Source organism: Mustela nivalis, assembly GCF_964662115.1.
Source record: "Mustela nivalis genome assembly, chromosome: 3".
Taxonomy (NCBI): Eukaryota; Metazoa; Chordata; class Mammalia; order Carnivora; family Mustelidae; genus Mustela; species Mustela nivalis.
In genome coordinates, this window is record NC_139022.1 from 19,460,525 (window position 1) to 19,488,497 (window position 27,973).

The following is a 27,973-nucleotide window of genomic DNA, read 5'->3' on the forward strand; positions in this document are numbered from 1 at the left end:
TACCACTTTCACTGACAGAGTCAAATGTACTTTTTCTACTAGTAGCCAGCACTTTGTCTTTTGTCAGAAAGATGCCCTTGTGAATTATTTATAATAGAGATATTATCAATAATAATAATAATAATAATAATAAATAGCAATAAAAATGTTAAAAAAAGTTTTCTTAACTAATTAGGGTTCTTAGACATCAATTAGAGGAACCACCTCTGGCAAGCAAACTAATCTGCACGACATTCCCAGAATTAACAAGTCAGTCAGATACAGGGTTGTCCGTAGACTGAAAGGTGAAGCAAAAGGACTAGGTTTGGAAAATAGGTAAGGACAGTGAAAAAAATGATCAAATTTTTGGGCAAAATAAATTATTAGGTGTCCTTTCAATGGAGTCCTGGGCATTATGTAGCAGAAACTCTGGAGATTATCTCAATCCATTGGAGTCACCCTGTTTACTAGCTTGCTATTGACAAAGTTATTTACAAACTGTAGAGCCAGAGGTTATAATGTAGAAAACTGATGGTAATGCACAAGATTCTTGTTAACAATAATGCAAGTTAGTGATATTTCATTAGAAAACATAAATTCTATAACCCAAATTATCGGCCCAGAGCACTTCTGCTGCACAACTCTGCTTATATCCCAAATAACCATGTGAACTAGTTTTAATATCTGCTTCTTATTAATTTTTGAATAAAAATTCTTGACACAAGTATTTTATAATTGTGTGATAATCATGCATTTAATTTCTTGGAGAACAAAACACACTTTAGCGTAACTATGTTCGTTCACAGAACCAGCCTTGATAACACACTTCTATATGTTAGAAATGATATAATAAATGTAGAATATTGGGCACTCGTTTGGTATTCTTTGCCATATTTTGCACTATCTAAAAAGAGATCAGTGAACTTGGACTGGAGTTAGTAGACATGGAAGAAAATAAAATATTACAGAGAGGAATACTCTGTGGTCCACAACCTAAACAGGCTGGGAATCCCATCATTTGGATCCCTGTAGCTTTACAAAAGTCAATTAAATTTTTGTATCTCCTATTAAAGTGGATTCCCCAGTACTTTTTCAAACATCTCTTGTAAAGTATTGTTTCCCAGAAAAAAAGGGATTTTGCACATGTATCTGCCTTTGTCTCTGGTCATGATCTCAGTCAGGATCCTGGGATCGAGCTCCCTATCGGGCTTTTTGCTCATTAGGGAGCCCCACTCATGCTCTCTCTTTCTCTCAAATAAATAAATACAATCTTTAATTTTTTAATTAAAAATAAGATAAATAAAATAAAATAAAAAGTCTGGTCTTACTGCCCCATTTAGCTCCTCTTTTTTTTTTTCAGTTGTATTTAAAGCAGCATGAGAGAACATGAGGCTCTCAAACTTAAAAAAAAAAGGAAAAAATTGAGTTTTGTTAGGATTTAAGATCTTGTCTGCTAGAAAAAACGTTGGCTTTATTAACATGTGAAAATTAACAAAAGAGAATAAGATAGAATTCTACTAATTTTTGTAGAAATTAAAAATTTTCTCCAACACAATTACATACAGACCCATTAAGTAAATTCATTCCAATGTCCGAAACCAACCTTTTCTAATACTAATGCATCTGTGTAAACAGAGTCAACCCAAGGAATAAATAAATATTATTATTTTTTTCCTGTCTCTTCCACAGTGACATCTGGGTATATTGGTAGCAAGCCAATTATCTATCTTATAAGACATGATATCATAAGGAAGGGTATTCTGTCCATTTGGAACAACTGAAAATCATTGTAATTTTATCTTGGTGCAGTAACTTGCATAGTGTGGGTTATGAATATATTTTATTTTTTTTTTTACTGGGAAGAAGAGATTATAGAGATATTGGTTATCCAAGAGAGACTGACAGGTGTTGATAGTTGCCAGGTCAATATCCATTTACTTTTTCCTTGAATCTCAGAAAGCACTGAGGGATTGACAAGAAGGAAACTTAAAACAACATCAAATATTTTATTGTCTCTTTTCGATTTATATTGTAACCACATGACAAAGTATCAGTCGTACAATATATCATTCTCTTTACCTCTATCTTTCTGCCAGAAATGTGGGCTTAATAGTGAGAACTCCAACAGCAATTTTTGCAACTGTGAATAAAAAGCCATGAAAATCTCTAAGATAGTTCACTTCACTTTCTTAAGATGCTGAACCAACACCAGAAAACACTCTCTGTAGTCTTCTTGTTAAATGAAAAAAATATGTTTAAACCACTTTTGAAAGTCTACTACATACAGCAAAATGTAAATCTTAATTGAAATATGTCCTCTCAGCTGTGCTTAAGCAACTGAGTCCTGAGCTTTTCAGGTTTTTAGTCTGAAAGAGTACACCTCTGGTGCTCAGAAAGGGAAGAGAAAGGACACCCTGTTCTCCATATAAATTAAAGAAGAGAAATCTGTGCATTTAAGTGGGCCATATAAAATTTATCAAGCAATTATCTCCTAACTCCTTCCTATCCAAATTACCTGATATGCTCTCCCTACTCCTTTATTCCACGTTACTGCCTTGTCCGGGATTCTGTATCACATCACAACATGTCTTCTGTTATTTCCTTCTTTCAAGCTAGTTTTGTTTTCTCCATCTAAAAAAATCAACAATCATTGTGTATTTCAATTCCCATTTTCCTCAAATGCATTGATTCTTCTTATCTATTACTCTTTTCTCATACTCAGTGTCTTTGTCTTTATGGGGTTTGTACTTTGCTTTTTCCCATCCTTTACTGCCATTATATAATCAAATCTAATAACTTCTTAGAGAAAGTTAAAAATTCCTGCATAGCCACACGTGAACACAAAGTCACTGATTTTTAGCAAACCTAGAAGATAGTCAGACATCCATTCAATTTCTTTTTTTTAAAGATTTTATTTATTTATTTGACAGAGAGAGATGACAAGCATGCAGAGAGGCAGGCAGAGAGAGATGAGGAAGCAGGCTTCCTGCTTAGTAGAGAGCCCGAATTGGCGCTTGGTCCCAGGACCCTGGGATCATGACCTGAGCCCAAGACAGTGGCTTAACCCACTGAGCCACCCAGGCGTCCCTCCATTCAATTTTTTAACTGAGTCTCAAATGCATCCTGAGTTCTAACCTAAACCTAAGTTCTACTTCTTACACGTTGTTCTATGACCAAATCCTTTCAGTTCAGTATTTTGTAACATTTAAATATTAATCAATTGATGCTTTGTCTGTGTATTTCTATGATAATAATTTGAATACTGTAGATTTATTGTTATATTTATAGATTTATAATCAAAGTTTCATCAGTTGAAGTTTTTGGAAATTTCAGATATAATGATTAACCTAAAATGATACTGCCTCAAATCCCTCTGATATCAAGGCCTAACACTTGATTATAGCCAAACCTGTGGTGGATAGTTCCATGGGAAATTGCAGTTACTTAACACTGATAGCATCTCATGTTCTCTCTCTCATTTTAGAATGTCTCCAACACAACCCAAAAGTGTAGGAGAGTTAATGTCCTCTGAGGACAGCTCTCAGTGAAGTGGAAATAAGAGCCATAGATAAAATTGTCAGTTTTCAGGTCTTCATGAGGACAACTTAAAGAAGTTTCTCAGGACCTTTCAGTAAAAGCAAGCCTTCATTTTCTATCCACAACAATTATATCAACAATGTACCTCTTTGACAAAGTTGTTTCTTCACTGTATCACTTTCCCATTCTTTTCTACCTTGGATAATCTCTCAGATAAACTAACAGTACTCAAATCCTTTCTCCTACTCTTTGCTCTCAGGATAAATGGAGCCAAAAGACTTAGATTAATATCAAGTTCTGAATGGGATCTTAGAGCTATTTCTGTCCAGATTTTCATAAACATAGGGACCTTTGAATTATCAGGCTATAAATAACTTCTAAATGGAGGGGGCAAAAGCAAAAAGTAGAAATTTTTATGTTTGATTTTTAATCATGATTAAAAAGAATGTCAGTACATTATAAAAGTGTGGATCTTTGTAAAACAATGTCATAATGTAAGAAATAGGTTGCATAGTCCTTTTGGGAATATTAAACCAAGTGTTCAGGTGCCATCTAATTTCATGTTTAATCCAGAACTTTGGTGTGCATTATCTTGAGGAATAGAATTTTGAAGTCCAGACAGACTAACAGAAAACTGACCCAAATGTGTGTGTTTATATTTCTGCTTTTGTTGTAAAAATCAAAGTGTGATTGCTGGTTTAAAATGGTAAAACTAATAATGTTCATGGACTCTATTATAAATTTTCTAATTGTATAGGAAGAATCCAAGAAACATATAAGTAATTGATTTGCAAATCCTCAAAGAGCTACAGGATCAGGTAGTGGTATGTTCTGATTCAACAGCATCATAATGCAGCATTTTATGTGTGTGGCTAATGGATATTTTCATGAATGTTTGCTAGCTAGTCAGCCAATACAGAGAAATATTAGGTAGGGTAATTACTCACAGTTGTGTTTAATAAAATGAGAGAAAATTATCAAATGACACTAATAATAATAATCCTATAGCAGGCTAAATAATTCAATGATAATTACAAGTATTAATCTAGCTTTCTTCCCTGATTATGACTCTTCTCTCCTTTATCATAATGGGAGTAGCAGATTGTCTGCAATGAATTGTGAAAACCCAGCAGTGACTTTGGCAGTGAAGGCCTCCCATCAATTTTGATAGGTTAAAATGATTCTGGATGGTCTTGAGCAAATGTGTCAATTTTTTTTTTCTGTGTGTGTAATAAAAGAAAGAAGCAATAGTAAATTCTTGCTGTTATTCCATGGAGCCAATAAAATCATACTGCCAACAAGAGGCTGTTGACACCGTAAGTGTGGTTAACTGTCTTGAAATACTAGGCCTCGAAATAAAATTCCAATATTTCACATAACCTCTTTTTTTTTTTAAAGAACAAAAACAAAACAAAACAAAGAAACTATACTGCTTACATTTAGGGCCCTGCTGTTGTGTAACTATTTTTGAACATGTCTACTGTAAGTGTATATATATATATTTTTTTTTTCTGTGCAATGAATTCATTTAGAGATAAATTTGGATTGCAAATTATTTGGGGGGAGGCATGGTATTTGTGGCTAGTCTTACAAGTAAAAAGGACTAAAAGAAAGAAGAAAAACATTTTTTATTACAGCATATTTACATCTGTCCAAAGTACTTATTTACTATCATACTGACTAATGTATAATACTGTACACAAAGAAAGAAGTTAAATGAGTTATAATTCAGTCGAAGTATAGCTGGCCATTTTAAAACTTACCACTGAATCTTTCTGGTATGAAATGTGATATCTGGCAATCTGATCCAGTTCATTACATCAGGTCATTTGTATGTTCTTATTACCATTTTGATAGCATAGCACATTTTATAACCCAGACATTTTACAATGGAACTATGATGCATGTATTTTCAAAAGTATAGACATACATGAAGCTATGAGGTCAAAAAAGATGAATGTCCGTAGTACCATATAGACTCAACAAATAAAAATGTCCAAGGCTCTGAGTGAGATTTATGAATATTGTATAAGTTTAGGCCAACATGTGGTTTTGATATAAATCATCTGTTCTTAAATTAGAATTACAATCGTTGAGTACAGTGTTGAAAATGGCAGATAGATTTTAGCTATCTTTGCTCAGTAGGGAAAATGGAAAAATGTTTAGTTTGGTCAGATTTTCACTTAACTTCTGAAAAATCTTACGTTTGAGAGAACCCTTCTGAAATAAGAATCCTTAAAGACATAACCCCTTTGGCACAAGTTTTCAAGAAACTTGTTGGATGTTGTAGACAATTATATGGCACACGTACTGTTCTAGATGTTTCATGCCAATAATATGTAAGCCATACCAAGGCTACATATACATATAGAGATGTTCCTCAGCTTACAAGGGGGCTATGTACAGAGAAACACATAAAAAACTGAAAATGCATTTAATACCCCTAAACTATCAAATATCATAGCTTACCTTAAGCTTATTTCAACATACTCAGAACACTTACATTTGCCTGCATTTGGGCAAAATCATCTTAAGCAAAGCCTATTTTATTACAAAGTATCAAATATCACATGCAATTTATTAAACATTACACTAAAAAAAAAGAAGAATGGTTATATATAGAATGGTTGTAAGAATATCAGGTGTTCACCCCTGTAATCTTCTAGCTGACTGGGAGCTGTGGCTCACTGCCCCTGCCCAGCATCACAAGACGGCACCATACCACATGTCACTGGCCCTTTTTATAAAGACCCAAATTCAAAATTCAAAGTACAGTTTCTACTGAATCACTTTCACTTTCACATCTTTGCCAAATATATTGTAAGTTGAATCATTGTAAATCAGGAGCCATCTTATTTGAAAGTTAAATCACAGTCACCCATATACACACAAAAAAAGGCCTTCATGTAGGGCCATCTATGTATCTCTAAACAACATAGCATGACCTATCAACAGCAAAAAATGGATGTGAAGGGGACAATTGCTTTGTGTCAGTACTATGAGCAGTAACATACATGGCCTTACTCACCTAGCAGAACTCCAGAGCTAGCTGATGGCAAGGAATTTTACAAATGTTTGCTGAACAGCTTAAGCACTATTATTTTTAAATTAGTGTGCATATCTGTTTTCTAAAGATATGTTAATTTATTTTATTGACTTATTACAAAACCAAATAATTTCCTCTTATTTAAGTGGCAGGTAAATAGAATTCTTTTTAATTTAAATCAAATGGCTTTTTAGGGAAAATATACTAAAAATTCTGAAACTTGTATTGCTTATGAATCTTTTATTGGAATCCTTATCAAGTTGTATTTTTCAAGTTTTTCCTAAATAATCTTCAATGAATTGAAAATATTTTTTGGATTTTATTCAAGGCTATTAACTCACAATTTCACTTTGTTAAATATAGTGCTAAACGTTCAAACAAAACGTTGTGTCTTTTTTTTTCCACTACCACATCCTCCATCTACTGACTGGATTCTCTCCCCAACTAGCACATATATACCATTGTCTATCTTTAGGATAAGTAAGGGTCATCTTTTGTCTTTATTCTATTCCTCGCATGCTTCTGAACTTGTTGAATTTTAATATAGTCACACCATAAGCATCACATATTTGATTCCCCTTTCAATAGTAAACAGTGCACAACCAGAGCATACCTTCAAAGCTATCAATAGACTTACTCTGATATATTATTTTTGTATTTTTGTAAATTAAAATAATTAAATTATAGAACAAGAGTTTCAGGTGGTAGGTGTTGTAAGTTTTACCCAAACTGACTTTTGTCAAACTCGTTTTTGTCATCATATATGACAAGTAGTTTTCTCACGTTTGTTTTTAGAATATCCTTGTATAATGAATATTTACACTGATATCTAGTATAAAAATCTTGCAATTTATTTTAGAAACATTAAGATATTGAAAATCAATCTATTTCTTTGATTCATTAAAGACAATTTTGGCTTGTTTCCAGTACTTTCTTACTGGTTAAAAAATGAATTTGAAGTAGTCTGGATTTCATTATTATATGGCACTTTCCCTTTGATGAATACAAAGACGATATTCTATATTAGCTATCTGAGAAGAATTTGTTTTTTTAATTTTATTTATTTGTGAGTGAGAGAGAGCACAAGCAGGGGGAGCAGCAGGGTGAGGGAGAAGCAAACTCCCGGCTAAGCAGGGATTCTGTTGCAGAACTGAGTCCCAGGACCCTAAGATCATGACCTGAGCTAAAGGCTCAGGCGTTTAACTGACTGAGCCACCCAGGTGTCCCAATCTGAGAAGAGTTCTGTATGTTATTCCTATTAATATGCAGTTTAAAGTCTAGGTGATTAACTTAATATTTTAGTGGCTATTACATAGATAGCACTATGTTCCAGGCAGAGAGTAAGAAAGAAATAGTAAATCAACCATATTCTATGCATTCTAAATGAAAATAATTAATCAATCATAATAAATCCTTCTATTTATGGAATATCAACTTATAAGCTTTCCTCCATATGAACAATGCCAAATACCAGAATAAAGGGTCATCTAATACAAATAAAGGATAGAATTAAAGAATTCTGGTAAGCCATTTAATTTTGAAAAATGGTGCTATATTGTTGCTGAGTTGTGGTTTTCAGTTACATAATATCTGATAAGTGTAGAAGTAACATGAGTGTTACGTGAGATGAGAAATGGTTTATAATTAAGATAATTTTAAAAGTACAGATAAATACAAATTTGTAAACATAGCATTATGGAGGAATAAAAATAAATGATAGCTACACACTCTAAAGTGAATAAATCTTGGAAAGTTAATAGAGAAGTAAAACAAGGGCAGTGCAAAAAGTATGGTACATTTTTATGAAGTTCAAACAAATTCTGTGAAACCATAGATGGACTTAAAGATACTATTATGTATCAAATATTGTAAAAATTAAGCAAGGAAATAGCAAACATAAAATAACCAAAGCATACAAACTTGGGTAGATACAATAGGTGTGATCATGTTCTACTTCAAAAAGAGATGAGTTAATAGATAAATAGAAGTAACTAGACTTTTTAGAAGTTAATAAAACTTTGCCTGTTATTTCTTAGTAATATAAAATATATGGTTTTCTAACAAAAACGTTTATCTTAAAAATATTTAAAAATAAATTTCAGGCTACTCATAAGGTTATATTTACTTTTCCACTGAAGGAAAAGCTGGTTGTTGTAGTTGTAGTTGTTTGTTTGTTTTAGTCTCCTCCTGGTTTTTATTATTATAATGTGGAATAAGGAATGTTAGATTGAAAAGTGAATTATTTTATAGACAAAATCATTACTTGATTCACCTCCTGGTACAGCAGATGGAACTCCTGAAAATATGCCCTTTTGCCTTACAGAAGAGTAACAGTTATGCTTACTTCTGAAACATACTTGGTGGTGGCCCTAAATAGTGACACCATAGTAAACATTTTGAATATTTGCAATTAATTTTTATAGTCATAGGGCTCCAAAAGGCACTGCTGGTATCTTAGCAGGTATTTCAATAAAGCTAAAAGTTGCCTGACTGTTTAAAAATATTAACAAGGCACAAAACGGCAGAAGTATTGTCCTCAGATATTATTTTTTTCCATATGCTCCTGATTCCAGACATGACAAGTTATTTTTTTTAATTTTTTTTTATAAAAGATTTTATTTATTTATGTGACAGAGATCACAAGTAGGCAGAGTCAGGCATAGAGAGAGGAAGAAGCAGGAACCCTGATGAGCTGAGAGCTCAATGTGGGACTCGATCCAAGGATCCTGGGATCATGACCTGAGCCGAAGGCAGAGGCTTTAACCCACTGGGCCACCCAGGCGCCCCCATGACAAGTTATTTTTGATAGATATATATACAATGTATTTTCCAGTTATAAGAAAAATGGTTCTGCTATTTTTAAACTTTTTAAAAAATTACATAATTTTTTAAATTAAAATATTATGTTTTAATGTTTTAATTTTATTTTCTTTTTTTTAAAGATTTTATTTATTTATTTGAAAGACAGAGATCACAAGTAGGCAGAGAGTCAGGCAGAGAGAGAGAGAGAGGGAAGCAGGCTTCCTGCAGTGCAGGGAGCCCGATGCGGGGCTCGATCCCAGGACCCTGAGATCATGACCCGAGCCAAAGGCAGCAGCCCAAACCACTGAGCCACCCAGGCGCCCCAATGTTTTACTGTTCAATATACTACTTAGAATATAAAACCTATTCCATTTGGTAAGATATTTACCATTTAAAAAATGGTAATTTTCTCATAGTGTGTTCCCCTCACATTGCTTTATTTTGAATAAAAAAATTTCACAATAAACATAACTGATGCTTTCCTTTTGATTGTCCCTCTGTTGGTCATACTGTATATGAGCCATGACAATTAGTTTTACAAAATTTATTCATGTTTGTTGATATGTTTTATCATAACTAATTTTCCCTCCCTTATCTAGATTCCCCAGCTTTCAGACAGGTGGACACTTCAATAAACCATACCCAAGGGATGTATCAAGTACTTCTTAGACATCTCTCAGATCCTTGAGGTCTCATTTTACCTAGGGATTTGCAAAAGGTTCTGCCAGAGGCACCACTGTGACAACTGATGACCATGGTCTATCTCCTGCTAAGCTCAAGAGGTCACTGGTTTCCAAGTTTATCTATACAATTAATGCATTCCAGCAAGTTCTTTGTTTTTTAATATTAACAAACTTACTTTAAAGTTTATATGAAGAGGCAAAGACTCACAATAGTCAACATAGTGTTGAAGAAGAACAAAGACTGAGGACTGACTTCAAAGTTTACCATAACAATGGGGCACCTGGGTGGCTCAGTGGCTTAAGCCTCTACCTTCCGCTCAGGTCATGATCCCAGGGGCCTGGGATCCAGTCCTGAATTGGGCTCTCTGCTCAGCAGGGAGCCTGCTTCTACTCATCTCTCTCTCTGTCTGTCTCTCTGCCTATTTGTGATCCCCCTCTCTGTGAAATAAATAAATAAAATCTTTTAAAAAAAGTTGACCATAACGATAATTGTAAGCAAGATATTGTAATACCACAGAAAGACTAGATTAAAGGAACAGAATATATATTATCAATTATATTTTATATTTAATATAAAATCAAAAGCAATACAAGAGAGCAAAATACAATCTTTTAAACAAATGGTTCTGGAGTAATGGTGAAGCTAAATGTAAAAATATAAAATAAAAATAAAATAAAATAATAAAATAAAATAAATCCAGGCAGATATCATACACTCTTCACAAAAATTAACTCAGATTGGATTATAACCCTAAACATGAAACATGTAGAAGGTAATATAGAAGAAAATTTAAATGACCTTGGTTTTGGCAATAACTTTAGCTACAAAAGCCCAAGCACTGAATTTTAAAATGTCTACTCTGTGAAATACAATGCCAAGAGAATGAAAAGGCAAAGCACAGACTATGAGAAAAAATTTGCAAAATACACATCTGGCAAAGCACTGTTAATCAAAAATACACAAAGACCCCTTAAAACTCAACAATGGGGGAAAAACCTGATTAAAAATGAGCCAAAGACCTTAGCAGATACCTCATAAAAGAAAATATTACAGATGGCAAATAAGCATATAAAAAGATGCTTCACATCATATGTCATCAGGAAAATGCAAATTAAAACAAAAAAGAGACCCCCGTACATACCCAGAATTCAGAACACTGAAAACAGAACACGAAATGTTGGTGAGGATGTGGAGCAACAGGAATTTTCTTCCATGTCTATTGAGAATAAAGAATGGAAAAAACTTGGCAGTTTCTTACAAAACTAAACATATTCTTGCCAGATGATTCAGCAGTAGCAGTTCTTGGTATTTATCCAAAGAAGATGAAATCTATACCCACAAAGAGGTCTATAGTACTTTTATTCATAACTGACAAAAGCTTGGAAGCAACCAAGATATCCTTCCATAGGTGAAAGGTCAAATAAAGTGTAGTACATGCAAACAATGGAATATTATTTAATGCTAGAGAAATGAATTACCAAGCCATGAAAAGATATGGATATAAATATTTAATAAATATTTGATTTTAGGCTTCTACCAGTCTATCAATAGTATTAGTATATTTTAACAGTGAATGCTCAGCATTCATGAATTTACCTAATAAAATATTTTGGGTTCAATATTTAAAATACTTCAACCTCTATGATTATATTCCTAATAATTTTGAATTGGGGTAAATAAACCTTAACTTTTTGTAACTTGTTTCAATATGCAAAAGAGCTCAATGAAATTTTAGAAAATAAAAATTTACAAAAAAAGTTTAGTTTACTATTGCCAAATAATTTAAAACTTTATCTTATATTCAAATACATATATTTTTCTAAATTGATTTATAGGCTACTAAAACCAAAAACTTTTAGTTATACTAGATTTCATATTATGCCATCAATGCCAGAAAGCCATCTGTTGATGACTTGTCTTAAATAGAGTTAAGATGGGCGTTATTACAATGCAAGATGGAAACAAAGATAGTATAACAATTGAGTGTTACATAACTTTTCTGTTTTGATCAAGTTACTAATCTACAAAAGGCTTTTATCGGTGACAGACTTGGGAATTTAACAAAACTTTTAAACTAGCATGTGCGACTCATTCCTAGAAAACAACACAATCAATAACACTTTATTTAGATTAAATCATGACTATTTCTCCATTTGAATAAAAAAGGTAACAACCCCAATAAGTTTATTGAACGTGAAAAGTTGAAATGCTGTAATGCTCCTAAGGAATCAAATGATCCAGTCATGAATTACAAAAAAATGATATAAATACCAAAGTGTTTGTATAATTGTAATGTACAACTGCCCATTATCGTTCAATAGTGTAGGCTTGTACAAGAACTCTATAAAAGAACTCCACTTCTAAACTGTGGAAAATATGTTCCCTTTCTCCCTATATACAACTATTAAGCCATTCATTTAGCTTTTAAAATATCCACTTAATACAGGCTTTTTACTCATTTGAACCCGGCAGCAGGGTTCTATTCTTATTGCTTACATCTGAAGGATAGACTTCTAGCGTAAGAGGTAAAGCCCATAAAGGAGCCCAATAATAACAACAAAATACAGTTTAGTAATCCCTTACAATCTGCCAGCTACCTTTCTGAGAATACTTCAATTAATAAAACATATAAAATAGCTGACCACAAAGAGCTTACATTCTTTTGAAATATAATAGTGAAATAAACTAATAATAGAGGGGCGCTTCGGTGGCTCAGTCCATTGAGTGACTGCCTCTGGCTTGGGTCATGATCTCAGGGTCCTGGGATGTAACTCCCCAGCAGGCTTTCTAGGCAGTGGGGTGTTTTCTTCTTCCTCTGCGCACCCTCCCAATTCTCTCTCTCTCTGTCTCAAATAAGGAAATAAACCAGTAATAGAATAATGATTGATGGTTGATGGCGATAAGTGTTACAAAGAAATACAAGAAAGGTAAAAGCCATTGGAGGATGCTGGGATGAAAGTTAATTTTATTTTGTGTTGGGTGGTTATATCTCATTTAGGAGATGTTATTTGCACAAAGACCCAGGAAGTGAAGGAGGGTGTTATACAAATATTAAAGGAAAAGATTGCTCTAGGCAGAGCAAGTAAGTATATAGACTTTGTGTGAACAGCTTGTCTGTTACTTTTGAGGAAAAGCAAGGAGGCCAATGAGGAGTTTATAGTGGTGGAGAGAGGAAGAACGTATTGTACCTTCTAGTACATTGAAACGCCTTCGGTTTTTATTTAATATGAAAGGGGAAGATACCAAAAGACTTTCAACAGCAGAATAAAATCATCTGACTTGATTTTTAGGTTAAGTTGCTGTACCAAAATAAATTTGCAGGGAGAAAGGAGTGCAGTATGTGTGGAAGTGGGGCTATCAATCAAGTCAATAATTCAGGAACATATCATGGTGTTTTTAGCATGCTGGGTGGTAATAGAAGTGGTGAGGTATGGTTTTTATTTTGTATATATTTTGATGGTGAATATTCCGGTGAACAGGATGGGGTATGTGCAGGACAGACAATATCAACATTTATTTTACCTGCACAAACAGAAGGGTGGAGTCCTCATTCCCTGATATGGAGAGAACTCTGAGTTCAATTGTTCTTTGTCATTAAATGGCATAGTGATTATGAGGATTTAGTCAGACAGTGAAAGAGAACAGTAAGCATAGTGTTAAGCGGTAAGACATTATAATACATTTGAACAACAAAAAACGTTGTGTTGGATCATGTGTTTGTGTGAGTAAATAAATAAATAAGCTTACTGGGCTTCTGATAGAGGTAAAGAAGACTAGTATATGATCCAAAGGGGCACGTGCACCAAATGTTTATAGCAGCAATATCCACAATAGCCAAACTATGGAAAGAACCTAGATGTCCATCAACAAATGAATGGTATATATATATATATATATATATATATATATATATATATATATATATATATATGATGGAATACTATGCAGCCATCAAAAGAAATGAAATCTTGCCATTTGCGATGACATGGATGGAACTAGAGGGTATTATGCTTAGCAAAATAAGTCAAACAGAGAAAGACACAATCATATGATCTCTCTGATATGAGGAACTGGAGGTGCAATGTGGGTGCTTGGGGGACAGGAAAAGAGTAAATGAAACAAGATGGGATCAGGAGGGAGACAAACCATAAGAGACTCTTAATCTCACAAAACAAACTGAGAGTTGCCGGGGGGTGGGGAGGGTAGGGAGAGGGTGGTGGGGTTATGAACATTGGGGAGGGTATGTGCTGTGGTGAGTGCTGTGAAGTGTGTAAACCTGGCGATTCACAGACCTGTACCCCTGGGGCTAATAATACATTATATGTTAATTAAAAAAAAAAGAGGTTTTCAGCAAAGAGTGTGTAATCAGGCATATTTTATTAAAGTAACCATGTAAAATGATGGTTGAAAATTGGAATAACAGAAAACATGAAAATTAGAGATTTTAAAAAGAGATCTGGGACAGTGTAGAGAATATAATCAATGATATTATAATAGTGTTATATGGTGACAGATGGTGGCTATATTTATAGTGATCATAGAATAATGTATGGAGATATTGAAAACCTGAAACCAATGTAACACTGAATATCACTATACTCAAATAAAAAAAAATAGTAAAAATAAAACATTTTATTTTAAAAAGATAAAAAGAGGGACAAGAATCTGTAAAGTGAATTTCAAAAAGCTTAAAGATGAGGCTAAGACATACTCTGAACCTTGAGGAAAACACCATTTTGAAAATTCTTCCCATTTTGAGAAAACTCAAATGAATCAATACCATAAAAGAACCCATTTTAACTGAGAGATGTAATGAATGCTCAAGAAATAATTTTATGACAGGATAATTCTTCCCTATGAAACAGCATACAGAAACCAGGGGAAACACCTGGAAGCAAAATAAACTATACTGAAAATAAGAATTAGGAAAAAGATAAATGATGAAAGATAAGAAAATTAGAACTGCGAGAGAGACCTAGTGAATAGAATTTTTAGCTTGTGGTTTAATGTTTTTGAGGATAATCTAGAGTTCATAACTGCCTTGAGACAGGCTGGTTGTAGGCAGTTTAGGCAGACCCCTAAGACAGGCCTACTTTGGGCAGATGGTGTTGGAGGAGGCCTTTGGGCTGGACAAAGACAAATCCAACCATTTGACTAAAGTGTCTGTGAAGATGTTGAAGTCAGATGCTACAGAGAAAGACCTGTTAAACCTAATCTCAGAAATGGAGATGATGAAGATGATTGGTCAGCACAAGGACACCATCAACCTGCTGGGTTCTGCACACAGGATGGTCCTTCGTACACTCTCATGGAATATATCTCCAAAGACAACATACAGGAGTACCTGCAGGCCCAGAGGCCTCCTGACCTGGAGTACTGTTACAATATCAGCCACAATGCAGCAGAGCAACTCTCCTCCAAGGACCTGGTATCCTGTGCCTATCAGGTAGCCTGAGGCATGGAGTACCTTGCCTCCAAGAAGTGCATACACCAAGACCTGGCCACCAGGGAAGTGCTGGTGACAAAGGACAACATGATGAAGATCTCAGACTTCAGCCTTGCCAGAGATATCACCACATCAGTTACTATAAAAAGACAACCAACAGTGGACTGCCTGTAAAGTGGATGGTCCCTAAGGCCATGTTTGACCAGAGCTACATCCACCAGAGTGACTTCTGGTCTTTTGGGGTGATCCTGTGCAAAATCTTCAATCTGGAAGCCTCCCATATCCTGGAGTGCCTGTGGAGGTGGCTTTCAAGCTGCTGAAGGAGTCATTTGATGGATAAGCCAATAAGTGCACCAGAGAGTTATACACAATAATGAGGGGTGGCTGGCATGTGGTTCCTTCAAGCTGCTGGTAGAAGACCTGGATCATACTGTGGCCTTGACCTCCAACCAGGAGTACCTGGACCTGTCCTTGGCCCTGGAACAATACTGTCTATGCTTTCCCAACACCTGAAGCTCCACCTGCTCCTCAGAGAAGAATTCCACCTTCTCTCATGTGCTGTTGCCCAGGGAGGCCTATCTGCCCTGACACCCAGCCCAGCTTGCCAATGGTGGACTCAAATGACTAGTATCCCTATTACTCCTGTCCAGATTCCGTCATAAGCTGTAACCCTTACCCCCCACCCTCCCTGCAAGACTCACTGCCTTCTCCTTTGTCCCTTTCCTACTGGCAGGAGCCAGCTGCCTACCTGAGGCCTTCACCCCTTGAAGTTCACCTCTCTTCCCCTTCCTCTTCCTCCTCCTTACAACCTGCTCATGAAAGAAAGGCACAGAGAGGCAGGTACTTGCTCGTGGCTACTTCCTTCCCGCCCATATGTTGGACCAAGACCCCTCCCTGGCATCTGGTACTCCCTGGACGTCGAGGGAGTGGGAGATGAGGCATGCCAGTGAAAGCTGTTGGAGCTTTCCTGTTTTGGTTTTGTCTGCTTAGCATAACATGTAAGACTGAGTTCTGGTGGCAGGGACCTAGTCCTTGGGGCTATAGCACTAGTGAGGGGAGGTCAACTGCTGTGGGCCTTGGCTAAGAGCAACCCCTGCTCCAGAGATATGGTGCCAAGGGCTTATTAATTTTGATACTAATTTGCTTTGCTGACCAAATACCTGGTATCAAAAGATGGGAAGGCAAAGACTGAAAGCAGTGTTGTGACCATGGGGTCCAGCCCCAAACTATGAAGAAAACACAAAGTGTATAAATCTGAGTAAGTATATATTTACACACCTTTTTAAATAGGTTGTTATCAAAGATTTAATCAATGGGTAATATGCTCCTCGTGGCTGGGAAGCATCAGTTGCCATATATTAAAAACAAAGAAAAGAGGTGTCTGGGTGGCTTCCTCCATAAGTGTCCCTTCTTTTCAGGTCATGATCCCAGGGTCCTGGGATGGAGCCCCACATCAGGCTCTCTGCTCAGTGGGAAACCTGCTTCTCCTTTTCCCTCTGCCCTGCTTATAGTTCCTCTTCCTATCTCTCTGTCTCTCAAATAAATAAAATATTTTTAAAAAAGAAAGAAACAAAATGTTTTTAAAAGGTCTTTTTTTAAAAAAATTTTCTAGGGGTGCCTGGATGACTCAGCTGTTTAAGCAGATGTTTGCCTTTGGCTGAGGTCATGATTCCAGTGTACAGGGCTCCAGCCCTGCATGGGACTACTTGCACCCCAAGGAGCTTGCTTCTTCCTCTCCCTTTGTACGTGATTCCCCCCGCTTGTGCGCTTCCTCTCTCTCTCTCTCTTTCTCTCTCTTGCTGTCAATAAACAAAATAAAATCTTTTCTTAAATAAATAAATAAATAAATAAATAAATAAATAAATAAATTTCTAAACGTACTTTCAGTTTAGGTCCCTTAACAATAATTGCTACTGCTTCATTTAAAAAAAAAAAGATAATTTAGAAATGTGCTTCCAGAGCTAAAAAGCTGTTTTGTTTTGTTTTTTTTTTTTTGGTCAGGATTAAATATAGAAGTGCTTTAAAAAGAAAAAGAAAAAATATGCTATATTAACACTAATCACACTATAACTTTGGTGGTTATATCAAGATAATGAAAAGTGATTTTAAAGCAAATTTCATTATCAGACATAAAGATCAAGTCAAAATTACAGAATAGTAAAAGGATGAATTCCTCAGGGAGTATAATAATTCTTGACTTTTAATACTTAATAACAGATTTGGGGATATATAGGGAAAAACTAAGAACAAAAATCATAACTTCTACCTTAGAAGAGAAATGGAAAAAATTTCAACACCTTTATTTTACGATTATATAGACAAATGGTCATCAAATTGGTAAGATATGTAAGACTTGAACAAAATTATCAACTAACTAGATATGCTTGATATTACAGAACACTCCCAACAACCGCAGACTACATATATCTTAAGCCATGATTTTCTTTGCAAAGGTCAACATTGATAATGTTCTAGTCATTCCTCCGTGTACCAGGAAAGAAGTAGCACTTTCTTGAAAGACACAGCTATCAAAGCTCCATTGAGAAACCGTAAAGATGGAGAAGGGATTTGCAAATTATATATCTGATAATGGACATCTATTCTGATTATTAAAAAAATGAATAAAAATAAAAAACCTTACTAATAACCAAACAGAGTATCCAATTTTACATGTGAAGAAAATTATTGCAGAGACATGTCACCAAAAGGATATGGATGGCTTATAAGTACATGACAAATTTCTCAACATTTAGACATTAAAGAAATACAAATTAAAATCATAATGAGACATGCTTACATATCTATTAGAATGGCTAAAATTATAAAGGCTAATTGTACTTCGTCGGAGCTAGATTGAGAAGCAACAAAAAATCTAAACTGTTGTTGGCATATATCATGATACCACCACTTTGGAAAATATCTGCCATATAATAGGTTCAGTAGACAATTTGTAAATTTCAGAAAAAAATAATGTTGAGAGTATACTGAATTTCATAAGTCATTTCAATATTTTTTTCCAAAATAGAAACTAGGTAAAACATGCCTTAAATTTACTTTCAAAATATTTTATAGCATATAATGGACAATATACATAAACCTTAAAGAAACAATCATATAAATAACCATTTCATACCTACTTAAAAATTGCATAATACCACACTCCTAGATCCTCTCTGAATGCTCTAAAATAGCCCTTCAAAGGAAATACATTTTTAAAAATAGATTTTTTTTGGCAAATAATTTAATGAATAAAAGTTTCATTCATCTACGTAGATCATAATAAATGTTTTTAATAAGCATGAAATTATAACTCTGAAGTGTGCTAAAATGAAACCACCTGCTAAGAGTGAGAGAACAAAAATAAACATCATTTTTCCAAATAAGAGGAATTTATTACCTTTGAATCAAAGCATTTGGATTTGTTCAAACTGGCAATAAAGGAATATGGAAACACAAACCATAGAAAGTCATATTTTAGATTTCTAAAAGACTTCAAAGTGAAGAGTATACATTTTTTAAATGTTACATAATGCTACATAATGACAAGATGACAGGTTGTGACAAATAGCATTTAAAAGCTCTACTCATAATGGAATGGAAGGTGTCATTTCCCTATAATTTTATATATGTCATTAATTTACTATATCTGGATACAACATATTACCAAACAGATGTTCATCAAAGAATAAATCATTTTTAATGGAACATAATAATTTGAACCTACATCTATTAATCATTTTCTTCGATCAAACATTTATCGTCTCGCTAAACTTTTTATCAGTTGTTGACAAAATTAAAAAACAATAGGATAAAAAGTCGTGTTTGGAAAAGTAGATTTTCTTTGAAATTTGCATTTAAATGAAAATATTTGCTGATATTTTTAAAACTTTAAATGTAATTTTATATATATCGGACCTATCAAATAATATAAAATTTTTGGAGACTTAATATAGTTTGGGGCACATGGTAAGCAATAATCAATTTTTTTGTTGATCCAAGTGTTCTTGTATTATTTTTCTTAATTATTCTAGTACCACAATTTATAGTTCTAAGATTTTTCCACCCCCCCCATTTTAATATCTCTTAAGGTGGCACTCACCTTGCACTTGATGACATATCCTACTTTAACTGACAGCATTTCTCTTTCTTAGTCGAACATAAACTATAGTGCATCTTACCCTTGATGAAAGCTAGGATGCAATTAAATACTCTATTATGGTTACGATTCTGATATTTGAAATCCTCCGGTAGCTCCCTGTGCCCCCACAGTGTAGTACCTCACCTCCTCGCCATAGTATACAAACCTTCTCACCCCCAGTGTTAACCCCGGGGCTCAGCCTCCATCCCCAGGTGATGCTGCCAGATCAGCTGTCGGTTGTCATGAACTTGCTGTAGTTTCCTGAATGCACTGTGCTGCCTCCTGACACTTTGAAACTTGACACACTCATCCTCATTCTTCGCTTTGCCCTTGTCTATCACCTCCCCTGAAAATCTGTTCCTAAGTGGTTTTTCCTAGCTCCAACCTACCCTTGGCAGTCTTTTATCTCCCTGTGGTAAAGCCTGTCACACTGCACCATGGACATGCCCGTTGTCCCCCTGAGAAGAGAAAAGGGACAATGAGGGACCCAGCAATTGCAGCTCTAGTGCAGAGCCCCATGCCTGGCTTGCAGGAAATGCCAGATCATGAAGACAAACGGAGATCATCCTCTGGCTAAAACCAGCTCTTCTTTGCCTACCACAGGATCTGGATCAATAAAGGGCAGCCAGTTATTATTGCTGTTTTTCTAGGGAATTTTACCCCATATATTTCCAGGTCTTTACACTTTTTATAGCACTTTAATTCAGGCTTCAACCACTTCCTAGTGAGATCAGGTGAAATCATTTTTTTTCCCATACCCTCGATGTATTTCACATCTAGTAATTCTTTTTTTAAAGATCTTATTTACCCATTTGACAGACAGATCACAAGTAGGTAGAGAGGGAGGCAGAGAGAGAGGGGGGAAGCAGGCTCCCCGCTGAGCAGAAAGGCCGATGTGGAGCTCCATCCCAGGACCCTGAATTTATGACCTGAGCCGAAGGCAGACGCCTAAACCACTGAGCCACGCAGGGGACCCCATATCTGGTAATTTTTAATCAACGTGGATTTGCTGCATCAAATAGTTCCATCTTCTTCAAATATAAATATATAAATAAAGTGATCAAGTCACTCGCATGTCTTAGGAGAATGTCATACCTTTAGTAGCAATCTTGAAATCGTGGCCATTGGTTTTGATTTTTGTTTTGGTTATATGTGGTTCGGTTTTTGTCATTTTAAAAATCCCTCCAGCCCTTGGCTCTGTCTGACCTGATTGCTTTCAGCTGTTTCTGCAACAAAATTGTCCCGGAAGCGAAAACTCTCATTGTTTACAGTGGCGCCCCCTTCTGAACACTTTGTTAATAAAAAGCTTTTTTTTTTTTTTTTCGGCTATGGTAAATGTGGAACAACAATGAGGTATTTCAAAGAGGTGAACCACAGATAAATTTCTCTAAGGGTGGGGTGAGGGTTACTCAAAAAGGAACTTGACAAGGCTTTTAAAGATATCGACAATCATTATAACATAATGTGACTGATTGTTACCGTGCTCTTAACTGGGCAAACACTTGTTGGCTTCCAAGAAAGACTAACATAGTTGAGATGGTTCTAGCGGCCTTCTAGCACAGGGTCTCATGAGGCAAGAATTCTAGCCACTGGCTGTGCAAGGCATGAGGCCTGTTAGTGATTCTATTTTTTCCTCTGCAGAATGGGTCTTTTACATTCCAGGTCCTTTCTACCCCAATAAATAATGCGGCAATTCTCTCAGTGAGTTGTACTTTTGGTTTAAACAGCCAACTGTCTCTTAAAAAGGACTTTTGTTTAAATTCCTTTAAAAAAAAAAGGTCTTTTTAAAAAAAAATCTTTTTCTTATTTTTTATTTTTTAATCCCATAGGTTTACTCTGATCCTGGAACTTTGTCATTATGACCTTCTCGGCTGATTAAAATATTCACCATCAGCACCTACTGCTCTCCTCTCCTGGTGGTCTCTCCAGAAGGGGACTTCTCTAGCTCTTCTAGCAGGAGATGGGCACTTCCCCTCTACCCCTGTTGCCGGACCAGCCTTACCTATCCTGCAGCGTCAGGTCGTTCTGGCCTTTTATCTGTTGTTCTCTTCTGAGTGGTTAGTTTTTCATAGATACCGTGCTTTCCTTTTGTCAGGATTTACCCTAACTATCAAAACCCTTTTCTTGTGCCAGTGAGGCCTAAGAAACAGTCCTGATGAGAGAACCAGGAACTCGAACAGATCATATTTATCCTTAATGTTCTGTCCAAAATGAAAAATACATTTCTGAGGAGCCTCAAGGTCTCTGAGAAGGGAAGTTTCACCAACTCTGTCATGTAGGGGCATCAATTCCGATTCTTTGTCAATTTTCCTACTTTCCCAGCTAATAATTCTCTACCTCATAAAGCCCAATCTCAACCGTTTCCTCTCTCAAAGGCAGTTACTCTTAGAGTCTTCACATGGCACTTGGGGCCTGCTGGTCATTGGCTAATGCGCTCTGTACTTTGGGTCTAACAGCTGCGGGGCATCAAGATGAGCACGTCTCTTGTTCTAGGACTTAATATAGTTTGGGGCACATGGTAAGCAATAATCACTTTTTTAGTTGATCCAAGTGTTCCAACTTTTCTTAATTATTCTAGTACCACAATTTATAGTTCTAAGATTTTTCCACCCCCCCATTTTAATATCTCTTAAGATGGCACTCACCTTGCACTTGATGACATATCCTACTTTAACTGACAGCATTTCTCTTTCTTAGTCGAACATAAACTATAGTGCATCTTACACTTGATGAAAGCTAGGATGCAATTAAATACACTATTATGGTTACGATTCTGATATTTGAAATCCTCCAGTAGCTCCTTGTGCCCCCACAGTGTAGTACCTCACCTCCTCGCCATAGTATACAAACCTTCTCACCCCCAGTGTTAACCCCGGGGCTCAGCCTCCATCCCCAGGTGATGCTGCCAGATCAGCTGTCGGTTGTCATGAACTTGCTGTAGTTTCCCGAATGCACTGTGCTGCCTCCTGGCACTTTGAAACTTGACACACTCATCCTCATTCTTCGCTTTGCCCTTGTCTATCACCTCCCCTGAAAATCTGTTCCTAAGTGGTTTTTCCTAGCTCCAACCTACCCTTGGCAGTCTTTTATCTCCCTGTGGTAAAGCCTGTCACACTGCATCATGGACATGCCCGTTGTCCCCCTGAGAAGAGAAAATGGACAGTGAGGGCCCCCCAGCATTTGCAGCTCTAGTGCAGAGCCCCATGCCTGGCTTGCAGGAAATGCCAGATCATGAAGACAAACGGAGATCATCCTCTGGCTAAAACCAGCTCTTCTTTGCCTACCACAGAATCTGGATCTATAAAGAGCAGCCAGTTATTATAGCTGTTTTTCTAGGGATATTTCCCCCATATATTTCAGGGGTTTCTGGTTAGCCCCAGAGGGCCATGTTTTTTCTTCTGGAGGGCAGGCAGAGGGCTGCATTGTAGTTCTGGAATTGCCAAACTGGAGGGCTTGTGGGCCAGGAGTTGAGAACAGAAGTCTGAGAACCCAAGCAACCTTAGGGTCTGGGCAAGGACATGGCAGGTACGCTCTGCAAATGAAACACGATCTCGTGCATCTGAAATCAGGTGAGGATCTGACAAACGCTCAGGTTGGAGTTTTTGTCCCTTATGGCCCTCTTCATGAAGAGGTGGTGGATCACGAGGCCATGGAATCTTTCCCACGATGGGAGTTGTGAGATGCTCCAAACCGTAAAGATTCTTCTGCAGGGCGATTGAGACCTGTTGGTTGGCTCCAGGACTTCCCATACGGATCGATTCCGAGTAGGGTTCTAAGGATGGATGGCTGGGAAACCCGACTCTCATTCCTCTTGTGTCCTAGTGACAAGACAGGTTAGATCTGCTGGATCTGGGGGAGAAACTGAGAGGGTTGAGTTGAAATGGACTCTCTTGTGGATGGGTCCTAATGTGGGTTTGTGTCCATGGAGAACTTGGAATGAGGCAGTGGCACAGGGTCCCTGAAGGGTTCTCCTAACCAGAGGCTTTGACTCAGCTCCAACGTGCAAGATTCCCACGTGGAGACGAGATTTCTTCTGATGGGTGCCTCAAGAAACAGCCATATGCTGCTATTGGAATCCAGGCCTCTGAGGAGAGATGCCTGGACAACAAAGCAATGGATCCGATTAGGATCTAGGGGCCTGCTCACTGCAATTTACCTCTGGGGACATCTGTCCACGGGTCTAAGTGCAGGTAGATGCTCAGCTGATGTCAGACCGCCCTTGTTTTTCCTGGGCAGTCAACACTATTGGGATGGCCCCGGGCACTTTGGAGGTTTATCATCCTATTTCTAGGTTTGTGGCCAATGGAATGGGCAGAATTCCCAGGTACAGTCCTCAGGTTTGGCTCCAAGAACCTGTGCCTGTAGGTTTTGTGGGCCAGGGCTGTGGGGACAGTTGTCTGAAAACACAAACTCGGCTTAGGTTTCGGGTCGTAGGTATTGCAGGACTGATCTACAGACAGTGAGGAGAACTCTTCAGGATATGAACAAGGGGGCAAGTGTGAGACGCTTGCTCAAGATTTTGTCTCTGGATATTGTGTCACTGATGGCCGTGAAATGTCCGGGTGGCCTCATGGGCCATGGACGAGTCTTCCTCTCTGGGCATTTGGCCCGATCCGAAGAGCTTGGGGTTATTCTTTGAGATGGGAGGAGTTGGTTTTGTTTTGTTTTTACCTCAGGTGTCCCACCAAAACAGAGTTTCCAGAGCAGAGCCCTGGGGAGGGGCGAGGGGACAACCAGAAAGCTGGTTAAAACTTGGGGCCTAGGGGCATGGCAAGCCCATTATGACGTCTAATGGTCCAGCCACTGAGAGGACTTACTAGAGGACAGGACTCACGCTGAGGGTCACAATGCGTGTTTGTGCCCTCTTCGTACTTAAGCAATCGCGGGGCATAATGTGTCAGGGTCAGGGTCAGTGTCAGCGTTTGGGTTAGGGTTTGGGGCAGGCTCACAGTCAGTGTCAGGGTAAGGGTTAGTGGTTACTGTTAGGGTTAGCCCCGCTCCTGGGTCATGGACCCATCCGTTCAGGGTCTCAGGATAAACCCTGTGCAGAAGGGTGTAGACCCTCTACCCGATCCCACTTAACCAGCCTTAAACTGGTGTGTGAACATAACTTGCCCACAAGACATCTAAACCCTCATCAGCCTGATCCTGCTTGGGGCATCTCCTCCCACGATGGCATGGCAAGGTCCTCTTTACACACAGACACACAGACACCCAGAGGCACACACACACACACAGAAACGGGGAAGAGACCTAGGGCTACACCCGTGGATCAGAAGGTGTGGGACTCTCTGACTCTGAGCCCCCTGGTGTCACCTTTTGATTTTATTAGCCAAAGGGTCTGAGGCATTGGGGAAACATGATATGACCTGAAGGGAAGCGACGTGTCTGGCGGGCGAGCTCTCTTCTCCCTGCATCCTCTCGGCTTCAGTACAGCAGAAGAACATGTCGCTTCCTTTAGGATGTGCCTAGAAATGAGCTGGGCAGGGGGTTTTTCTCTGTAATGGGTTGCCTGGATACATGGGTTGCAATTCCGTTGGGCTCTGTCGTCAGGGAAGTGAGGTCACCACTGCCTGGGGGCTCCTTACCGAACTTCCTGCTGTACCAGAGCTCCCTGAGCCACCGGTGCGTAAGCTGCTCAGGCTCACACTCCACTCAATGCAGTGCCTATCCAGTGACCCCCATTCAGACTCCACCCAGCCCTTGGGAGGCCTGGGTGCAGCTGTTGTCCTCGCTGGAGGCAACAAAGCTGGGTTTAGACTAGGTTAGTGTTAGGGTTAGGGTTTAGAAAGACTTAGGGTCAGGGTTAGGTTTAGACGTCGTTGGGGTCAGGGTTAGCGTAAGGCTTAGGGTAGGGGTCAGGGTTAGGGTTAGGTTCATGGTTAGGTTTAGGGTCAGGCTCACAGTAGGGTCACGGTTAAGGTTATGGTCAGAGTCAGGGTCAGGGTCAGTGTTAGTGACGGTTAGGTTTAGGTTCAGGTTCAGGGTCATGGTCAGATTTAGGGTCAGGTTCAAGTTTAGGTTTGGGGGCAAGGTTCATGTCAGGGTCAGGGTTAGATTTGGGACAGGTTTAGTGTCAGGGTTAGGTTCAGGTTCAGGGTTAGGTTCATGGTTATGGTAAGGTCAGCTTTATGTTTAGGTTCTGTTTTATGTGTAGGTTCAGGATCAGGGTTAGCTTTAGTGTTATGATTCTGTCAGGATCATGGATTGGGTGAGAGTTAGGTTTACAGTCAGGGTTAGGGTTTAGTGTTAAGGTCAAAGCCAGGGTCAGGTTTAAGGTTAAGGGCTGACATAGGCAAAGTTCAGAGTTAGGGTTATGATCAGGTTCAGGGAGAGGGTCAGGATTATTGTTAAAGTGGGGTTAGGGTTAGGGTTAGAGGTAGGTTGAGGGTTAGGGTTAGACCGGGTTAGGGTCAGGGTCAGAGATAATGTTAGGGGTTAGTTTTAGGGTTAGGTTCAGCATTAGGTTTCGGGTTAGGGCCCGTGTTAGTGTCAGGGTCAGGGTTACGTTTAGGGTTAGAGTTAGGGTCAGGCTCACAGTCAGGGTCAGGTTCAGTGTTCATGTCAGGGTCAGGTCACTGTTAGGGTCAGTGTAAGATTTATGGTCATGGTCTGGGTCAGGGTCAGGGTGAAGTCTTGGGCCAGTGTCAGGGTTACGGTCAGGATCTGGTATTTGTTTAAAGTCCACATTCGGGTCAGCGACAGGGTTATGTAGTGGTCAGTGTTAGGGTCATGGTTAGGTTTAGGCTCAGGGCCAGGATCACGTATAGGGTCAGGGTCTGGTATAGGCAAAGTTCAGGGTTAGGGTTATGATCATAGTCAGGTATAGGGTCAGGGTTATTGTTAAAGTTAGGGTTAGTGTTAGGGTTAGCGTTTGGTTGACGTTTAGGGTTAGAGCTTGTTAGGATCAGGGTCCGTGGTAGGTTTAGTGGTTAGTGTTAGGGTTGGGTTCACCGAAAGGATTCGGGGGAGGGCCCGTGTTAGTGTCAGGGTCAGGATTACATTTAGGGTAAGTGTTAGGGTCAGGCTCACAGTCAGGGTCAGTTTGTTGTTCAGGTCAGGGTCGGGGTCACTGTAAGGGTCAGGGTTAGGTTTATGGTCATGGTCTGGGTCAGGGTCAGGGTGAAGTTTAGCGCCAGTGTCAGGTTTAGGGTCAGGTATAAGTATTGGTTTAAAGTCCACATTCCGGTCAGGGACAGGATTATGTAGTGGTCAGTGTTAGTGTCATGGTTAGGATTAGGGTCAGGGTCTGGGTCAGGTGAAGGTCAGGGACAGGGTCAGGTTTAGCGTCAGGCTTTGGTTTAGGGTCAATGTTCGGTTCAGTGTCACAGTTAGGTTTTGGGGGTAGGGTTTGGGTTATGGTTAGTGTTAGGGTTAGACAGCATAAGGTCAGGGTTAGTGTTTGGTTTAGGGTAGGGTTTAGTGTTCGGTTCAGGGTCACAATGAGGTGAAGGTTCAGGGTCCGTATTAGGGTCATGGTTAGAGTTACCACTAGGTTTAAGGTTACGGTGAGGCTCACAGTCACCGTCAGGGTGATGGTTAGGGTCAGGGTTCGGTCAGCGTCAGGGTTAGGATTAGGGTCAGGGTCAGGGTCATGGTTAGGTATGAGTCATGTTTACGGTAATGTCAGAGTTAGGTTTAGGTTCAGGGTCCACATCAGGGTCAGTGTCATGCTTAGGTTTAGGCTTAGGGTTCAGGTCAGGATCATGGTCAGTGTCAGGGTCAGGATCAGGCTCAGGGCTTGGTTTAGGGTTTGGTGCAGGATCACAGTCAGTGTCATGGTCAGGGTTAGTGGTTACTGTTCGGTATAGCCCCGCTCCACGGTCATGACCCATTCCTTCAAGGTCTCCGGATAAACCCTGGGCAGAAGGGTGTAGACCCTCCGCCCGATCCCACTTAACCAGCCTTAAACTGGGGTGTGAACATGACTTGCCCACCAGACATCTAACCCCTCATCAGCCTGATCCTGCTTGGGGCATCTCCACCCATGATGGCATGGCCAGGTCCTCTATACACACAAAGACACAGACACTCAGAGGCGTGCACACACACACACACACACAAACACACACACAAACACACACACACACACAGTGAGAGAGAGACTGCGAAGAGACCTAGGGCTACACCAGTGGATCAGAAGGTGTGGGACTCTCTGACTCTGAGCCCCCTGGTGTCACCTTTTGATTTTATTAGCCAAAGGGCCTGAGGCGTTGGTGAAACCTGATATGACCTGCCAGGGAGGGGACGTGTCAAGCGGCGAGCTCTCTTCTTTCTGCATCCTCTCGGCTTCAGTACAGCAGAAGAACATGTCGCTTCCTTTAGGATGTGCCTAGAAATG